The sequence below is a fragment of the Periplaneta americana genome, chromosome 2 (assembly GCF_040183065.1).
Source record: "Periplaneta americana isolate PAMFEO1 chromosome 2, P.americana_PAMFEO1_priV1, whole genome shotgun sequence".
In the NCBI taxonomy this organism is placed as follows: domain Eukaryota; kingdom Metazoa; phylum Arthropoda; class Insecta; order Blattodea; family Blattidae; genus Periplaneta; species Periplaneta americana.
Window position 1 is genome coordinate 60483849 of NC_091118.1, and position 18607 is coordinate 60502455.

General features: G+C 35.9%; 1 protein-coding gene across 1 annotated transcript in view; it reads left to right on the top strand.

Annotated features, from left to right (window-relative positions):
• LOC138694124 (uncharacterized) overlaps positions 1 to 18607 on the top strand; it is a 563234-nt gene that overhangs the window by 519669 nt on the left and 24958 nt on the right. Inside the window, exon 7 of the mRNA XM_069817739.1 lies at positions 1 to 18607. This exon is cut by the window's left edge and continues 18229 nt beyond it; it is cut by the window's right edge and continues 24958 nt beyond it. The gene's annotated coding sequence lies outside the window, so the exon portion shown is untranslated.

The following is an 18607-nucleotide window of genomic DNA, read 5'->3' on the forward strand; positions in this document are numbered from 1 at the left end:
ATCCGCAGTATGTGGAACCCGAATCACGCAAGTGATGTGGGTAGGCATTAGATACAAAAAAAACACACACACATTCCTTTTTAAAAATGTTGTGGGAGAGGGTATAAAGTTGCTACTACATCTGAACATAAAAAGTAGCAGGCATTTAAGAAACCTCATTTTCGACAATTTTATAACTAAAACTCGATTGAATCCTTCCATGCATCGACACTAGGACATATCAAAGACATATCTAAATTAAATAATATCCAAAAATCAATTTTTAACTTCCAGTGTGTCCCCTTAAAAAACACACGCATATTAATTTCTCATTTTGTTTTCAAGCCTTTACTACTCTGTTTAAAATTTTCAACTTTACTCAAGATGATCCCAGTACAACGCAGTTACACTATGGACATTCTATTGTGAGACAGAATATGTAATTTGAGAGCTAACAGTAAAATAATTTTAGAATATCAACAAACGCACAATCGCCGAAATATTATATATGGAATAGTACTGTCCAAATTTCACGAGAGGATCCCTGCAAGGGGAATATGGTCCTTGCGGGGTAAGAGGAGAGAGTAAGCCAGTAACTCAGCGTTCTTGAAGGAGCAGGTGGATGGGAGTGGTGTCATTGGCCGGCTGGGACAAACAAGACTCAGTCAATGGCCGGCCAGTTCCTTGCTCGGATTTTCTCGTGAAATGCGATCTGTAGTTGTATATTGGATACTTTAAACGTGTGGTGGAACTGTTTTCAATGTTCAAATCTCCTCCTTCGCGAAATACAAGAAACAGAAGTTAACACCAGTTTACACGGTGCCAGACAGTTAGCGGTCAAGCTGAGATATGCAGTAATTGGATTCCAGCTACTATTCTTGTGTAAACACATCAGCCAGTAGCTTAACAGGCCAGTTGGATAGCATATGGTCATGCCAGTGAGTTCAGACATGTTTGTTTTCACTGTCCACTGTCATTCCCGCACGAACTCTCAGTCCGGTTGTTGTCACCTTTTGAACGGTGTACAGCACTGGTGTTGCCAATACAGCGGTTTTTCCCGCTAAATCTGTCCTTTTCAGTGTTAGTTTAGCGGGTAAACTTTATTAAATTTGTATTGCTGATGTATGGATTTACCGGATATATCATTCACAGCAAAAAAATTATCTAATTTTATATTGACAAGATAGCAATTTGGAGACTTCTACACTGTTTCATAACGGGTTTTTAAGAACAGAGTTGGCAACACTGCACACTGTAAGAAAACATATTCTTTTGTCTTTCTTGTGAATTATTTTAAATAATGGTTATAATTATGATGTTAGACAGATGGCGTGAGGAACAAACGAAGTTTGTTTATATATATATATATATATATATATATATATATATATGAACTCTGAAAATTTATGGAATACATTTAGGCTACTCCTCACTACTAAGATTATAGACAGTACATATCGGTCTGTCCCGCGCCGTGGCGTCGTGGTCTAAGGTATCCTGCCTAGGATCCGCGTTACGGAATGCGCGCTGGTTCGAGTCCTCATGGGGGAAGAAATTTTATCATGAAATTTCGGCCAGTGTATGGGACCGGTGCCCACCAGCATCGTGATGCACTTGGGGAGCTACGATAGGTAGAGAAAATCCGGTTTCGCAAACCAGCTATAACGGCTGGGAGATCATCGTGATAACCATACGATACCTCCATACTGGTTGTATGATCGTCCACCTCTGCTTCGGCATGTGGACGTGAGGCCAGCAGCCGGCTGGTCAGTCTTGGGCCTTCAGGGCTGTAGCGTCATGGACATTTTTTTTTTTTACATATCGGTCTACTGTGTAATTTATTTCGTATAATTTTATTTTTAATTTGTAAAATATCATGTTTTTAAGACTGATAGTAGTATAACTCTTTATTTACATTTCGACTAAACGTGAATGCAATTGTCCATGACTTTGCTCTGTCTATTCTCTTTTCCAAAAAAGATAGACTCAAAAGAATACATATTTTTCTGATATAATTTTTAAGTTAGATAAAAGCACTGTTTGACTTTTTCCCCTTCAAATATTTACACTCTATTTATCGTAACATTTACCATTCTTTCTTTCAGTTTATATAGTTCACATTCAAACAGTGCACAACATATCAAGGCCAGTTAAGTTGGTCTACTATCTATCCAAGAGCTGGCACCGCGTGAATAACAATGTTCGACTGTAGAATGAAGATTGGTAATGCCGTGATATGAGTAATATCGTGATAGTTTTTTTGAGAGTATCACGATTTTTAGCGAAAGATAGCTTTTTTATATAAGCAACATGTTGAGGGATTATTCCTCAACACGTTGCTGTAAAAAACCAGTCCTTCTCTCGTTCAGTAAAGTTGTGGTACACTCCCAAATTATCACGGAATTATCAACCTTTACCCTACATCCAGTTGGGAATCCAGCTACTGTAATGGCACGTGTAAACCTATCTGTAGTGACATTCGTTGAAACCATTACTACAGAGTGAATTCTATAGAACACTTTTCTGTCTTTCTTTCTTTCTTTCTTTCTTTCAAAATAAATTATGCTAGCCACAATGCAGAGTATCTTTGGGAGATTACTAACCTCTAGAGAAAATGTTGAAAATTCTTTATTCATTCGGCTCGAAATTAACTTAATGACCAGTTTTAACGTCAAATTAAGCAGGAGTTTTGATTCCCTGTCACGATATGCGGAGATGTTCATTTATTATTCCTTATTCTTGGCAGTTTGTTTTCGACATTTTGTTTTAGTCACTTGAAAATGCAATACACATTAAATCAACGGATCTTCCTTGTGAAGCGATATTAGATTACGAATTGAATTACAACTACTCAAAAGGCATACCAGAGAGAATTTGGTGTTCGTAATCCTCCCCAAAGAAACACAATACTGGGACTGGTAAACAAATGGGAACAACTGGATCTCTGGTGAGAGGAAAAGGCAAATATCGTTCATCTAGGCTGCCTCCAACGAGTGGCCAGTAACGCGGAACGATGTGTTCAGTTATGCCTTATGCAGGATGGAGGGTGTTTTCAGAATTGGCTATAGAGGTTAGTAATCTCCCAGAGTGTAACAAATTGTGGATAGAATCATACGTTTTGAAATAAAGAAAGAAATCTGTTAGTTGTATATAAATCACTCTGTACAATAGAAGCTACTTCAGTCAGCTCACAATTTCTATTAAAAGGATCAGTGTTCGATTCTCGACAGAATTTGTTAAATTTGTGGCAGACTAAGCAAACTGTGAGTCTAGTTTTCCATGCGTTCTTCAGTTCATACCGACATTCATTGCATTCTTGTTTCGTTATTGTTTTATCACCTCTTAATATCCGACTAATCTTTAGTTTGAAGGTACATTATTGAGGGAGATTCATTTATAATTTGAGAGTAGTGAAGCTGACGCCGGCACTAGTGTTATCTCAGGTCCACACACACGGGCGCATAACGAGCAATAATAAATATTTATGGTATATAGTTTTAAATAATAATCGAGATTTCCTGTTTTCCGTGTTACTTGTACTTGTGTATTGTACTCTCGGATATAATATGCTTACAGCTGCCAAACTGTGACACGTGTTGTAGTTACAGAGGCCATATCGTGATATTTACGGTCGTTTACCTTTAGTGAGAATGTACTCAGGGAATCCAGTATAGGCCTTTTAAATAATGTTTGTCTTTCTTTCGTCCCACGAAGCAGGATCGTGGTCGAAGGTATAAGGCATCATACCTAGTAGCGTCTGCCGTTCAAGTGTTATCCAGGCGAACCGGGTTCGATCCCCGGCATGTGATGAATATGTGATTAATAAAGCAGACGTTCAAGAGGTTTTTTTATCTAAGAACTCTTATTTCCCTCCGTCATTTCACTAATACTCTACATCTTACCTTTATTTGTTTTATCTAGATCTGAAAATATGCAATAGTAAGAAGAGTTTGGGGTGAAGTTTTGGGGTAGTACGGGTTTCCGATGCTGATATGGGCAGGGTTCGAGGCTCTCAGTCCCTTGGCCTACATCTGGGAACTCATCCGCTAAACGGGACTTGGCTCTGTAGGCTTAAGGGACTTAATTAAAATGACCCACCTGTCAGCGTCGGATTCAGAAATGGCACCGAGACCACCTATCAGACTTTGATCATCGTCCAAATTTCACTAGAGGATCCTTGCGAGGGGATTACGGTTCTTGCGGGGTAAGAGGAGCATTCTTGAAGTAACAGGTGGATAGGGGTGGTGTCATTGGCCGGCTGGGACAAACACGGCTCAGTTAATGGCCGGCCGGTTCCGTGTCGGGAATAGGTTGTAAGAGTGGGAGGAACAACTCACATTCCTTGCTGCAGCTACTATAACAGCTGGGAAGATCACCCCACAAATTATGAGCTGTTCGCCCTATAAATTATTATTCTTATCGTCTTTATTTCGTTCTAATTTTAATACAATCAGGAGAAAAATAATCCAGAATTCTGCAATAAGACCAAATGTGTCATCACCTTTCTTGCAACAGAAAGGCAATTGCAGTTTTTTCGACAGTCTTAACATCACTGGTATCACTCGGAAAATAAAAACGTGATATCGAGAAAATTGTTTCTTTGCCAACTGATAAAATCATGGTTGAAATTAACTTTATAACTACAGGGGTTGCATCTTTAACTCGATAGGAAGATTCAGAAAAAATTGAACACACAAGAATAAGAAGAAATACAAAGAACAGGCGAATAGCTCAATCCTATTGCAAATACCGCAGAAAACTATTTCGTAAAAAAAAACCATACGGTTTTACTGCGTGTTAACTATAAGAAGAGCAAAAGATACCAATATTGGTAATATATACTCATTTAACATTATATTTTGTAGAAAATAAAATATGTTCAGTGAACAGAATTTCCTGCTTTTTAAGATGTAAAAACAGGTACCGATGGTAAATATTACGGCCGTTTACCTATTCTGTATATTAAACTGATTATTACCCGTCTAGGATTGCACTACCTTCGAATGAGTACATGCAACTATGACTTGATTGGTACGGGAACCGAGCGAGGTGGCTCATGCTTTCTGTACGGGACTCGTATTCGGGACGTCCGAGGTTCAAACCCTGGACCGACCAAGCTGACTGTGGTTTTTCCACGATTATTTAGGCAAATGCCGGGTTGGAATTTTCATTGCCACAGTCCATTTCCCTTCACATTACCTATAGAGAAAGAATAACCAAGGCTTTCTAATATTTAATTTTCTCAGAAAAAAAGTGAATTTATTTTTCGAAAAATTACATTACCTAATTAGAGAAAACCATAAAAATCACTCAAAAATAATTGGCGATTCGTTTGTATTGTAACTAGGCCTACTAGCGACAAAACATGAAAAAATATTTTCCTAATGGACAAACAATTGCGTGATAAACTGATTAGAAACAGTAAAGAATACTGAAGTGCCTATAGAAATCTTCTCCCACTGTCATTTTATCCAACATAAATGTCAGATAATCTGACCTGAATCGAGCACTGGCTTTCTTTTGCTGAGAACTCGTCAGCGAGCTGACTGAACTATGACTATGATTCTGTAATTACAAACTTAGTCCAAAAGACTTATAAATGTTTTAATAACTTTTTTCCACGATAGTATTTTTTCTCGTCGTTACAGCAAACGGCCGCCACGATTGAAAATTGACTTTACTGAATTTAGAGCTGCCAACCTAGATGTGTTGAAATATTACAGATAACTCCTCTAGTGTTGCAATGAAAACCATGGCTACGATGCAAAAAAAAATCGTATGCAAAAGGCAGTGTTAATTAATATACATTATACGAATGCATTTGAAATCTACCGAACTTTAATTAAAGAAACCAAACTTCACTTAACAAAAAGAAATAAAAATTATTCCAAATCAACACGAAACATTACAAGTACCTGAATCAGCCACCGGCGTGGCTCGGTCGGCTAAGGCGCTTGCCTGCCGGTCTGTAGTTGCGCTCGGGCGCGGGTTCGATCCCCGCTTGGACTGATTACCTGGTTGGGTTTTCCGAGGTTTTCCCCAACCGTAAGGTGAGTGCCAGGTAATCTGTGGCGAATCCTCGGCCTCATCTCGCCAAATACCATCGCACTATCACCAATCTCATCGACGCTAAATAACCTCGTAGTTGATACAGCGTCGTTAAATGACCAATTAAAAAAGTACCTAAATCATTTTCACTCCTTCACATTGAAGTTGTTAGTGAAGTTTTACGTTGGCCGGACTGCTAAGATCAGTCAGCTGTTCATGGTGTAACGTACGTACTGCATATTAAACAATTCAAACTTCATTTAACAAAAAGAAATAAAAATTATTCCAATTGAACACGAAATATTAGACCTACAAGTACTGAATCATTTTTACTCCTTTCCATTGAAACTGATGGTGAAGCTTGTACGTTGGCCAGTCTGCTAACATCAGTCATCTGTTTATAGTGTAACGTACGTAGCGTGTATTCAGATTTTAAAAAAATATATATTATTTCCAAAATATACTATCGTGCAAAAAGATACTGTACATACAAGTTTGTGAAGTGCATTACGAAATCTCGGAAATTAAAAAAAACTTGCTCTGCTCTTTTCTTCGATTTTTAAAAAGCAATTCCCAAACTTGTATCGTAATATACTATTGTATATTAGGCCTATAACCATATATTATATATTTGATGTGAAAGAAATATTAGTACACTACTACACTAAAATGTTGAGGAATACTGTACAGTAATTATTATAATGCTTTTCACGCGACTTAGTTTATACGTCTCGTCTTTTTCGTGGCTATAATATTTTGTCTGGGAGCATGTCATATTTAAATTCCCAGCACTAACAGCGACTGAGTTTTAAGAATACAACTAGGCAACGTTGCTTAGGCGCGAATGGTTCGTGTTGTTCTGGGCGGCTAAAAATGAGCGCTCTCCATGAACTAAGTTGCATAAAAAAGGCTTTAGAGGACCTATGTAAGGCACACTTGATTTGATTTTGTTCAGTACACATGTTTTAAACACGTATTGAACTAGTGCAAAAATATTTGAAGCAATTTCATGATTTATTGTTTTAAACACATTCAAAACATAGATCAGGAGATCTGGAATAGCGTTAAAACAAAATTTATTGTGCTTTAGTTACAAAATGTTTACGAGCAGCCTCCAGCTGTCTTCCATATGTCATTTGTTCTACTCATTGTCTAACAATATTGGTAAAACCTCGTTAATCCGGATTTCACTTAATCCGGACAGGCAAAAATCCGAGTTTGGAAAAATTAAAGAACGTTGTTTTAAGATTTACTATTATACATTAAAACTATGGAATGACAACAATTACAATATTACATCTATAGTATTAAAAATACATGAAATCCATCAAGTTTGCATTAAATTAATTAAACTACACAAACAAATATTATTACTGATTACACAAACAAACGTTTAAAGTATAAGTAATAGGCAAAAGAGTGTATTTAGACCTGTGCCCTGTAAATACACCATTTGTGGCTATAAGCCGAGTTTTAATGCAATTTATACTCTTCTTTTAGGTTATTTCAGTTAACCCGAACTTTCGTTAAACCGGTCAACTTATCCCCCCCCCCAATTAGTCCGAATTAACGAGGTTTTACTGTACTTAATATGTTATTTGAACTCCTGTTGATCAGGAACTCTTTATTGTGGAAAGCACAGCAAACGAAAAAAATAAGTAACAGACACAAACTGATACTCATGAAATGTTAAATTCAAAACTAGATATTAATATAAAAATATGGAACATTATCCAATATGAAACTGATATTTTTCAAATCAAATTATTTATTATTAAACAATCAGGGAACTACAAAACTACATATTAAATATAAAGAGAAATAAAATTTAATTAAAAAACTGTTATATACATCAAACAAAAATGAACATGTCAAGTATTTAAACAAAACAGAAGTATAAATTAAAGAATTTAACCCGGTATGAGCAAACGCTCGTGGTCGGCAGTTCAAAACCGCACTATAGATATGATATTATGTTCTGAATGTGTACTGTAGACAAAAGTTCTTGAAGTACGAGTAGATACCACATATAATCAAGTGTTTTAAAATACTGGAATAAAGTGGGAGCAGTTTGATAACTGAGAAGATAAATATTTATTATAGTCCTGCCTTGTCTAAAGATAGTTGGAAGGTCTTGGAATTCATGCGACTTCATAGCTCTAAAATGCGCGTGTACCAGTTTCAATCTAATAGAGATTGTATTGTTAATTTTTGAAAGTCTCTTTCGAAGATGTCTCTCTTCATAACTCTGTGTATTGTGGATAACTTTCCTTATCTTAAGACAATAACGAAGTCTTTTAATTCTCCTTTCTAAAGGTTAACAGTCAACATAGTCACACAATCTTTACACCTAAAATTGTTATTTGTACTGTACAAGAGGTTATAGTCCTAAAGTTTTCATAGAATTGAAACAGAGCACAGAGTTAAGGCAACTGTATTTTGCGACGTTGCCATCCATCTCACACTCCAAAATACTTCGGATTTTTACTGCACGGTACTTCAATTCACAGTCTAAATGGGAACAAAGCAGAGAGATGTCGTTTGCTATGTTGCCACATAAGCTATATTTAATTTTTTTTTCACTTCAATTGTACAACAGAATATCTTTCTTTGACATTCCGCAGAAATAAACGAAAACAGAACATAGAGGCTGTATTTTTCAATGTTGCCAGATATGCTATATTCCAATTTCTTTGTGACTTTCCTGTAAAAAAGAATATCGTAGCGTCATATCATAGTTTGAAATGAAAGGGGGCAGAGAGGTAAGAAAATTATTTTGACATGTTGACACACAGTGTACATTCCAAATTCTTTCACATTCCTATTGTGCAAGAGAATGTCGTGCTCCGTAATTTCATATTGTAAACAGATAAAGAGCTAAGTGTTACGAAAATTATGTTTTTAAATGTTACTATACAGAGAGAACCGTAGATAATGCCATTAATTTCAAAGGATTATTGTTTGAGACATTTCAAACAAAAAAGTTCAATACAATGTTTCTTGTGTTTTTTTTTTCTAACTTTTTCAAATAAAAATTATTTTACATGAAACATTTCATAGCGACTTTGGAAAAGATACAGTATTAACTGAATAATTTCAAGGTAAAAATTGTTCCGGGGCCGGGTATCGTTCCTAAAACCCTTCGCTTAGCGCACAAATGCACTATCGACTGAGCTACCCCAGGAACCATACACGACAACGTCACAATTCTTCCCTTTATATCCACACAACTCAAATGGGCTGACAAGACGCCAGAAACCCAACTTTGAGTGCACACAATTCTGTGTGACTTAAATTGTGGCTTTCTGTTAACGTACCTTCAGTAACGAATATATTATGCAAATCTCGATTTCAGATAGAATCTCTCTGTGAAGCAGAGCTTGAATAATTTCAAGGGAGAAACTATTCCAGGGCCGGAACAATTTTTCCCTCGAAATTATTGAAACCTCCTTCACAGGGAGCTTCTACCTGATAACCAGATTTGCATAGTATTAACTGAATTCCTGATATGTTCAGATCAGTTTAAGAGAGCACTGTATTATGACAAATCATTGAAAGAATTTTAATTTTGTCCTTTGAATGTGCAGGAATTTTGTCAGAACAAATGCAACATTGTACAATTCCTTTGCAAAACGAAAAGCTACAATAGTCCGGATCAAATTTCTGCATATTTAAAGGACAAAACTAAAATTATTTCAATAATATATTATCATGATACACTGCTCTCTTAAACTGACTGAGCATATTGGGAATTAAATCAATAGCTTTCCTAAAACACGCTATGAATGTTTCACATAAAACAATTTTTATCTCGAAAAGGAAGCAAAAACGAACAAAATTGAATTAAACATTTTGGTTTGAAATAACTCAAGAATAATCCCATGAAATTAATGGCATTACTTGCGGTTCACTATTATAGTCTCTACACTTGAGATTCTTTCGGATTTCTACTGCAAAAGGGGATATTGGAATTCGTTATTTCATAATCTAAACCAGAAAGGACAGAGAAGTTGAACTGTATTTTACCAAGTAACCTCATAGTCTATATTCTAAATTCTTTCATAATTCTACTGCATCACAGAAAATAGTACTTTGTCATTTCACAGAGCCGAGAGAAAAGATTAATATTTTTTTTAGCATTGACATACAATCCACGCTCTAAATTCTCTCTCGTTCCTCCTGTAGACGAGAATATCGTATTTTGACATTTCACAATCAGAGCAGAAACAGAGCGGAGAGGCAAGAGTGCTATATTTTGCGATGTTGCCACATATTCCTAGCTACAAATTTTCTCTCAATCCTATATACAGAATGTCGTACTTGGAGATTTCAATGCCTGAATTGGAACAGCCCTGAGAGATAAGCGATCCCTAACTTGTGATGTTACACAGCCTAATATCCAAATTCTTATTCGTACTGAACAATGGAATATAACACCTATTGAAATATAATAGAGCAGATAAATAAAAAGGGAAAAGTATCTAATCAGTCATACAGCCAACACTAACTTTTATCGGATTCATACTCTGCATTAAAATAATATGTATCCTGCTTAGTCATTTTACAGTCTTAACTTAACAGGTTTTAAAGATGAAACAACTCTATTTTGCAATGTTGTTAAATTCCTGCACAGCATTTTCAAAAAGACAGCAAGAGAAAATTGTAAGAATATATCCAAAATGTGGAATACCATACCACGAAAATATATTTTCATATTTAAAAATTTAATAAGTAATCAAAACTCTTTTCACATGAGGGCTTGTAATATTCCAATTCTGTTAATAATAACCCTATTTACAAATACGTATTCAACAATAAAAATATTTTCAAGTGATTGGAAGAAAAATAATTTGCAATATTTAAAAATTAACTCTATAGCTCATTGGATACCATATTGAAGAAATAACACCTGATATCCAAAGAAAACAGCTGTACCAGCATTCGGTCTTAGAAGTGGAAATTAATGAACAACAGAACCTCGTCAATCTGAATTCCAGTAGTCCGAAATTTTGGTTTTAATCCAAACCTTCCCCAGATTGCGATCTTTTTTTTTTTAAGTCAATGATAACGTTAAGCCAATGATACTCTTAAGTTTCAGGCTTCCATAAGGTTCGGATTTAAAATTTTAGAAACGATTTAAAAAATACAAATACAGGCAATTAGGGATACACTAAGGTGAAATTTGAACTTTCTCAACCTTTTGAGCTAGATCTCTGAAAATATAAACAAGTCATGCTCCATACAAATGACTTCTGCACAAAATTTCTCATCATTTGGTCCAAAACTATATGAATTATTATATTAACATTTTTGTAAATTTAAATTGTATATTGAAAAACTACTCCTGCAAATTTCAAAATTTTTCCCTGGAATTCGTTCCACACACCTTTCTAACTCCCTAAAACATGACTTGCTACTTACTTTTCTTTAGATTAATTTTAAGGCTAAAAGAATTATTATATGTAGTCAAACAGGTCAAAATCGTAATGTCTAGCAGAAAAAAAAATCCCTCAAAAATCATGAAGTTTAAGGAAATTCCTGATATAAAATTTTCTTAATCACACCTTTAATAAAACCTACAAATAAAATCATGCACATAGTACAAAATTTGGAGGAGGAGTAGCAAGTTCAGTAAAGCGATATGTAAGAAAAATGCAAATGGAGAAAATTTAGTTCAAAAACTTGAAAGGCCATTCAGAGCATAAAACATTTCAATTAAATGCCAGCCGAAACAGCTTATTGAGGGGATCTATATGCATGAAAATTCATGGAGAGTTTCTCTGAACTACATACAATTTTTTAATGTTAGAAATGTAAAACATATTTTTAAAAATTGACAAAATATCACCTTTAGTGTATCCTTAACTATATCACTGTTTGAATAATTTCAAGGGAAAAATTGTTCCGGGACCGTGTATCGATCCCGGGGCCTCTGATTGAACGTACCAGCGCTCCACCAACTCAGAAACTCCACCCGACACCGTCTCAATTTTTCCCTTTATATCCACACAACTCACATGGGCTGACAAGACGCCAGAGACCCACATCGACTGAGCTTTACCTGAAAAACTAGTTTTGTATTATATCACTGTTTAATAAGTAGGCCTATAACAGGATATTAAATTATTACAAAATTAAATAATACGTGGTGTGTTGAGGAAATATAAACATGAAATAGTACATTGGGAAATATAATTTCAAATAATCCAAACAGGTTCGAACCCAAATTAATTCGTACTAGCGACGTTCTGTTGTATTACAAAATTTATCGAAACAATTGCAATGCATTTATCTATTGTCAGAAAGTTCTGTACTAATGAAAGAAATATGTTAACTGTAAGTGAAGATCGAACAATAGTGTTAACCTGACGTACAGTACTAGATAATAATTTTAATATCAAAAACAGAAAACAATAAACATCGGCACAAATATGAGTATCTTAATTTAATGTTTAATATAAAGATACGAAAATGGAAACGAAGATTATAATCCGCAACACCAACTTGGGATGTCAAGGCATTAATATCTCCCCATATTTAAATGGTACATTTTGTCTTGTATGTATATACAGTATATTACATGTGTATAGCCTATATTTTTAAGTTTATGAGTGATGATATACAAATACATATGACAAAATACGTATAACTTTACTGTAATTTAATTGTGAATATCACTGTAATATTATATAATATGTAACAGCTTTATTATACTCAAACGTGTATACATTTAACTAGATTATTTTGAATGTACATGGAAATATGACGTGATTGATACTTTTAAAGCTTTTAATGAACTGTACGAAGCATGTAAGTGAAGTTACAGAACGTATACACGAACATCTTATCAAGAAGTAAAAGCCTTCAAATAAACGTTCATCCGTCAGTGCACGGCCGAGCGTGACTGCTGGAAGCACGCTGTTTGCCGGCAGAGTCGGATATTCATAGCCCCGTAAGTCAAGCGCATAGAATGTTAATGCAAACTACAATTACAATAACCGCGTACTTTTGTCATAGAAAATGTTGGAAATGATAACCTAGTGCCGTCACACATTTCTCACACCTTTTAAGAAATATTGCATTAACACGCATTAGTTCTTCTGAAATTGCTGCAATTTCCCTTCTTATATTTTATTTCAGCTCTTCCGTCGTATGTGGGTTATTCCGATACACTTTATTTTTTAAGTTCCCCTATAAATATAAATCGCATAGTTACGATCTAGGGTTCATGCTGGAATAACCTCGGACCGGAGACTAACAAAAAAGATGTAGACTAATTGAGAATTTTTATTTGAAAAAGAAAGAGAGCCAACGGCGTAGCTCAGGAGGTAGTGCGTTTGCCTGCTGTTCTGCAGTTACGCTCGGGCGTGAGTTCGATTTCCGCTTGAGCTGACTACCTGATTGGGCTTTTCCGGGGTTTTCCCAAGCGGAAGGCGAATGCCAGGTAATCTATGGCGAATCCTCGGTTTCATTTCGCCAAATACCATCTCGCCACCATAAATTCAATCGACACTGAATAAGCTAGTAGTTATTACAGTGTCGTTAAATAACAAGTAAAAAAAGTAGTGCCAAGCTGCTACACACTTTTACCCCTGCTACAAGAGAAATGAAAGACAACATTAAGACGAATACTGTAAGGAAAAGGATTTCAGGTGGAAGAACTGTGCATCGAGAAAAAAAAATTAGAATATGTGAAGATATCTACAGAAAATAAGTTCAGGGAAGTGGAGAAACTGATTTGTATCTGGACGAGATGCGGATAGATAGGCCTACCATTTTAAGTTTTCCCAAGTGCTGCCAGGATAAAAATGTTACGGGAGTTTTGACTATCATAAATGTGTCCAGAAGACTCATTGTTGTCCATCAGGGTGGGGGCGGTGGGTCTAATGGCTTTGTTGAGAGATTCGAGTTAATATACACTGCCAAAACATAAACAGACGATTATCATGAGCAGACGATACTCCAACAATTATTTTGAAAAATGTTATGATAGTCATAGCGACAACACCGAAGATGCGGAATCTTTTATGTCTGACTTCATTCCCTTGTAGCCAAGTAAGTCCCGCCTATCTACTCCCCGCGCCAACTCCTAGCGCGAAGACAGTAGGAAGGAAAATTGCAGCAATTTTAGAAGAACTAATGCGCAAATTTTTTTTAAGTGTGCGCGTTTGTTGGTGGTATAAGGGTATAACTTACAACATCTTCTATGATAAAGGTACTGGTTATTATGGTCTGCATGAGCAATCTATGCGCTTGACTTATAGGGCAATGAATATCCGACTTTGCCGCAAACAGCGTGCTTCCAGTCGCCACGCACGGCCGTACACTCACGGATGAACGTCTAGTTGAAGGTTCTATGTATTATATCAGGTAATTTCATTTACATGCCAGGAAAATGTATTTATGAAATAAATTAGTTTCATTTCTTAAGGCTTAATTCGAGAAATTTCAAATTATATATGACACTTATTTACTTGTAGTAACTCTTTGTAACTTATACACTATATTAATATTGAAAATTATAAATAGTTGATAACTGTATATAATTCCTTGTGCATTGTACTAGATTTCACAATATTACATTCATTACATCTTTAATATGTAAAAATTAAATTAAATTATTAGTGAAATTGTTGTGATCTTAAACGCCGTTAATTTTAGATAGTACATTTAATTAATATTTGAGCCTGTTATGCAGAGCGTTCAACTTGGTTTCCGCAAGGAACACGCGCATCAGAAATGCTTGCATGAACGGCATAAACATCGTCATTATCGATCTGTAACCTTCCGAGTATTCTTACACAAATGACATCGATTTAAACGCAATAGCATGCGCAAAATTATTTTCATTTCAATATGAATACTAACCTGTGTTGTAGGACTGGTTTAAAGTAGTGTCCGTCTCCAGTCACACATTCCTAACTTTTTTATGAAAGTGTAATTAAAATTGAAACTGAAATTTCTTTCTAATAATAATAATAATAATAATAATAATAATAATAATAATAATAATAATAATAATACTTTATTGCTAGAACAAAGATACATCTTGTTTTTTTATATAATAATCACTCTAGCACCCCAGAAAGAGTCTTAAAAGTCATATATCCTTAGTGATTGCAGTATATGCTTTTTATTAACTGCAAATTCGTCTATGGCAGACCAGGGCACGCTTTGCTCGTACAAACATGCTTACCCGGCTAGCAAGGTCTACAGGTCCGCTCTCGGAAGTAATTTCTCTGCATCAGTGACATGCACTGTAGAATTTTGTGACCCGGAGTGTTTTTTTTTTTTTTTTAGTTCAAGGAGTAATATAATACATTAATCACAATATTATCACCAGCTTACAATAATGTGATCAAACCAGTAACACTTTTTTAACCCCTGACAACTACTTCTCTTAAAATTTACGATGCAGAATTCTATTCTTTTCCTCCTATTGTTGGCGATTGTTTCAATGGAGACTTTCTGTTTTCCGTGTACCTTCTTATGCGTTGTACTCTCCGATATGCTTTCAGCTGCCAAACTGTTAACACGAGTTGTAATTTCAGAGGTCAGGTCGTAATATTTACGATGGTTTGCCTTTAGTGAGAGTCTACTCAGGAAAACCAGTATAGGCCTTCTCTGTAATAAATAAGATTAGGTTTGCCTTTATTTCGTCCCACGCCGTAGGGTCGTGGTCGAAAATATAAGGCATCATACCTAGTCGTGTCTGTGGTTCAATGTTCAGTGTTCAGTGTTCAGTGTTCAGTGTTGCTCTTCTTGTCGGGTTCGATTCCCGGCACGTGATGGAATATAATATGGTAAACAAAGCAGACATTGAAGATGGTTTTCTCGAGGATTTCTCATTTTCCTATGTCATTCCGCCAACACTCTCCAATTTACCCTAATGTCATGTACATCTGAAAATCTGCAATAAGAAAAACAGTTTGGGCTGAAATCTTGGGGGTAGTACGGGTTTCCGATGCTGATACAGGAAGGGTGATTGAGGCTCCGGGCCCCTTGCCTATATCAGGCAACTCATGCGCGAAACAGGACTTGGCTCTATAGGCCTAAGGGACTTAGAATGACACATCTGTCAGCGTCGGATTCACAAATGGTACCGGGGCCACCTGTCGGACTTTAATAACCATACCATACATGAAACGCAAAATGGGCCAAACCCGCCCCTGTCCAGCCAAACCAAGGCATCATACCAAGGACTCACGTTACGGGATAAGCTTTGTTCGACTCCTCAGAAGGAAGCTATTACCTGCTGAAATTTTGGATCAGTGTACGGGACCGGTGCCCATCCAGCACTGTGACTGATTTGGGAGCTACGACAGGTAGCGAAATCCCTTTGCGAAGAAAACCAGCTACTGTAGTAGCTGGGAGGAGGAACATCCCATGATGCTGATCACACGATACCTCAGTTCTGGTTGGATGATCGTTCACCTCTACTGAGGCAGCCAGTTGATCGGCTCAGTAACTCATGGGTTGTTCACCCGACAAATTATTATTATTATTATTATTATTATTATTATTACTATTATTATTATTATTATTATTATCACCTCTATTTCGTTCTAATTTTAATGCAATCAACCAGGAGAAAAAGAATCCAGAATTCTGCAATAATACCAACACAATGGACCAAACGTGTCGTCACCTTTCTTGTAACAGAAAGACAATCGCAGTGTCTTCGATATTTTAAAAACTTCGATTGTATCAATTCCTGGATTATAGGCCTCTGCATAGAAAATATTACTCTGAAAAATTGAAAGCATGATATCGAGAAAATTGTTTCTTTGCCAATTATCTGAGGAATTAGTGATATAATCGTGGTTGAAACTAATAAAATTCAGAAACATTTTGACACAGAAGAAGAAGAAGAAGAAGAAGAGCAGCGTCTAGTACTTCAGAAATATCGAAAACTTACTGTGTGCCCAATATTCCCTGCAAAGAAGAGGCGAGTAACTCTGTCCTCTTCATTGCAAACGGTGCAGAAAACTATTCTCTAAAGAACATTGGGCTTTATTGCGTCTTAACTGTAAGGAGGGCAACGATCACTTAATATTTTATTTTATTGGGTTATTTTACGACGCTGTATCAGCATCTAGGTTATTTAGCGTCTGAATGATATCAAGGTGATAATGCTGGTGAAATGAGTCGGGGGTCCAGCACCGAAAGTTACCCAGCATTTGCTCGTATTGGGTTGAGGGAAAACCCCGGAAAAAACCTCGACCAGGTAACTTGCCCCGACCGGGATTCGAACCCGGGCCATCACTTAATATTGGTAGTATACTCATGTAACAATAAATTTTGTAGAAAATAAAAGTTCATACATGTTGTAGAAAATAAAGTTCAGTGAACAGAATTTCCTAGTTTTTTAAAATGTGAAAATAGGTAGCAAATATTATGACCGTTTACCTATTGTTTAGCCTACATCAGTGGTTTCCAAACTTTTTCAAACGCGTCCCACTTTTGAGAGAGATTTCCGTTCACGACACTCGCCGTTCCGTACCGGTTCTCGACTCCATTCGAAAAATGTAAATCCCTGAAAGCACCAACTTAGCTCAGGCGACAGAGGAGTTATCTTCTGTTTCAGAGTTACGCTCGGGGGTGGGTTCGATTCCCGCTTGGGCTATTACCTGGTTGGATTTTTTCAGAGGTTTCCCTAATCGTAAGACGAATGTCAGGTAATCTATGGCGAATCCTCGGCCTCATCTCGCCAAATACGATCTCGCCATCACCAATATCATTGACGTCGAATAACTTAGCTGACACAGTGTCTTTAAATAACTAAATAAAAATACAAATCCCTCTAAAATTGCAACAACTATAATTTTACTCAGAACCAGTGGAATTTTACTAAAAATCAATGGATACCACCCGAAGTAAGATTTTAAGTATTTGTGACTGCCACGGATTGTTTGTTAATGAATCCGTTGAGTACTGGCTGAAATTGCAAAAAAGAAAATCTATGAATAAGTAATTGAAATATGTCCCTACTTATGGAATGTTGAAACTAGACCATTTTTTCGGAGAGTATAGACCAATTTTGTATCTAGAGAATACCTCCAGCTTTAAAAATAAGCTCTTAAATTTTATATAGTCTAACATTTGCAACCTCATATTTACGAGTATCTATGCAAAATAAATTTCTCGTTTATGATTGTCATCAAAACAAAAGCAGAAATCTCCTTGAACTTGAAAATTACATCACTGCTTGTATCGAATGCTTAGTCCAGATTTGAGAGGCTACTTTCTGAAGAAACAGACATGTTTAACACATGTTTAACTTTTTTACTTTATAACTATTTAACATTTTTTTTCTTTTTATATTCAGCGTTGCTTATGTTTATGTTTATAAATTAAAAATAAATGTATGGTAATAAGGCGTCTTTCTTCATTTTGTAAATGAACTCGCGAACCCCACTTTGAGAACCATGGTGTACATTAACTGATCATTACCTGTCTAGGGTTAATGCTGAATCCTTATAAAAACAATATTACAATACATTTCATGCATAAATCTGCTAATAAATTAAATTTTACTTTTCTTTAGCAAACATATTTCTGAGTAGGCCTATCAGAGTGC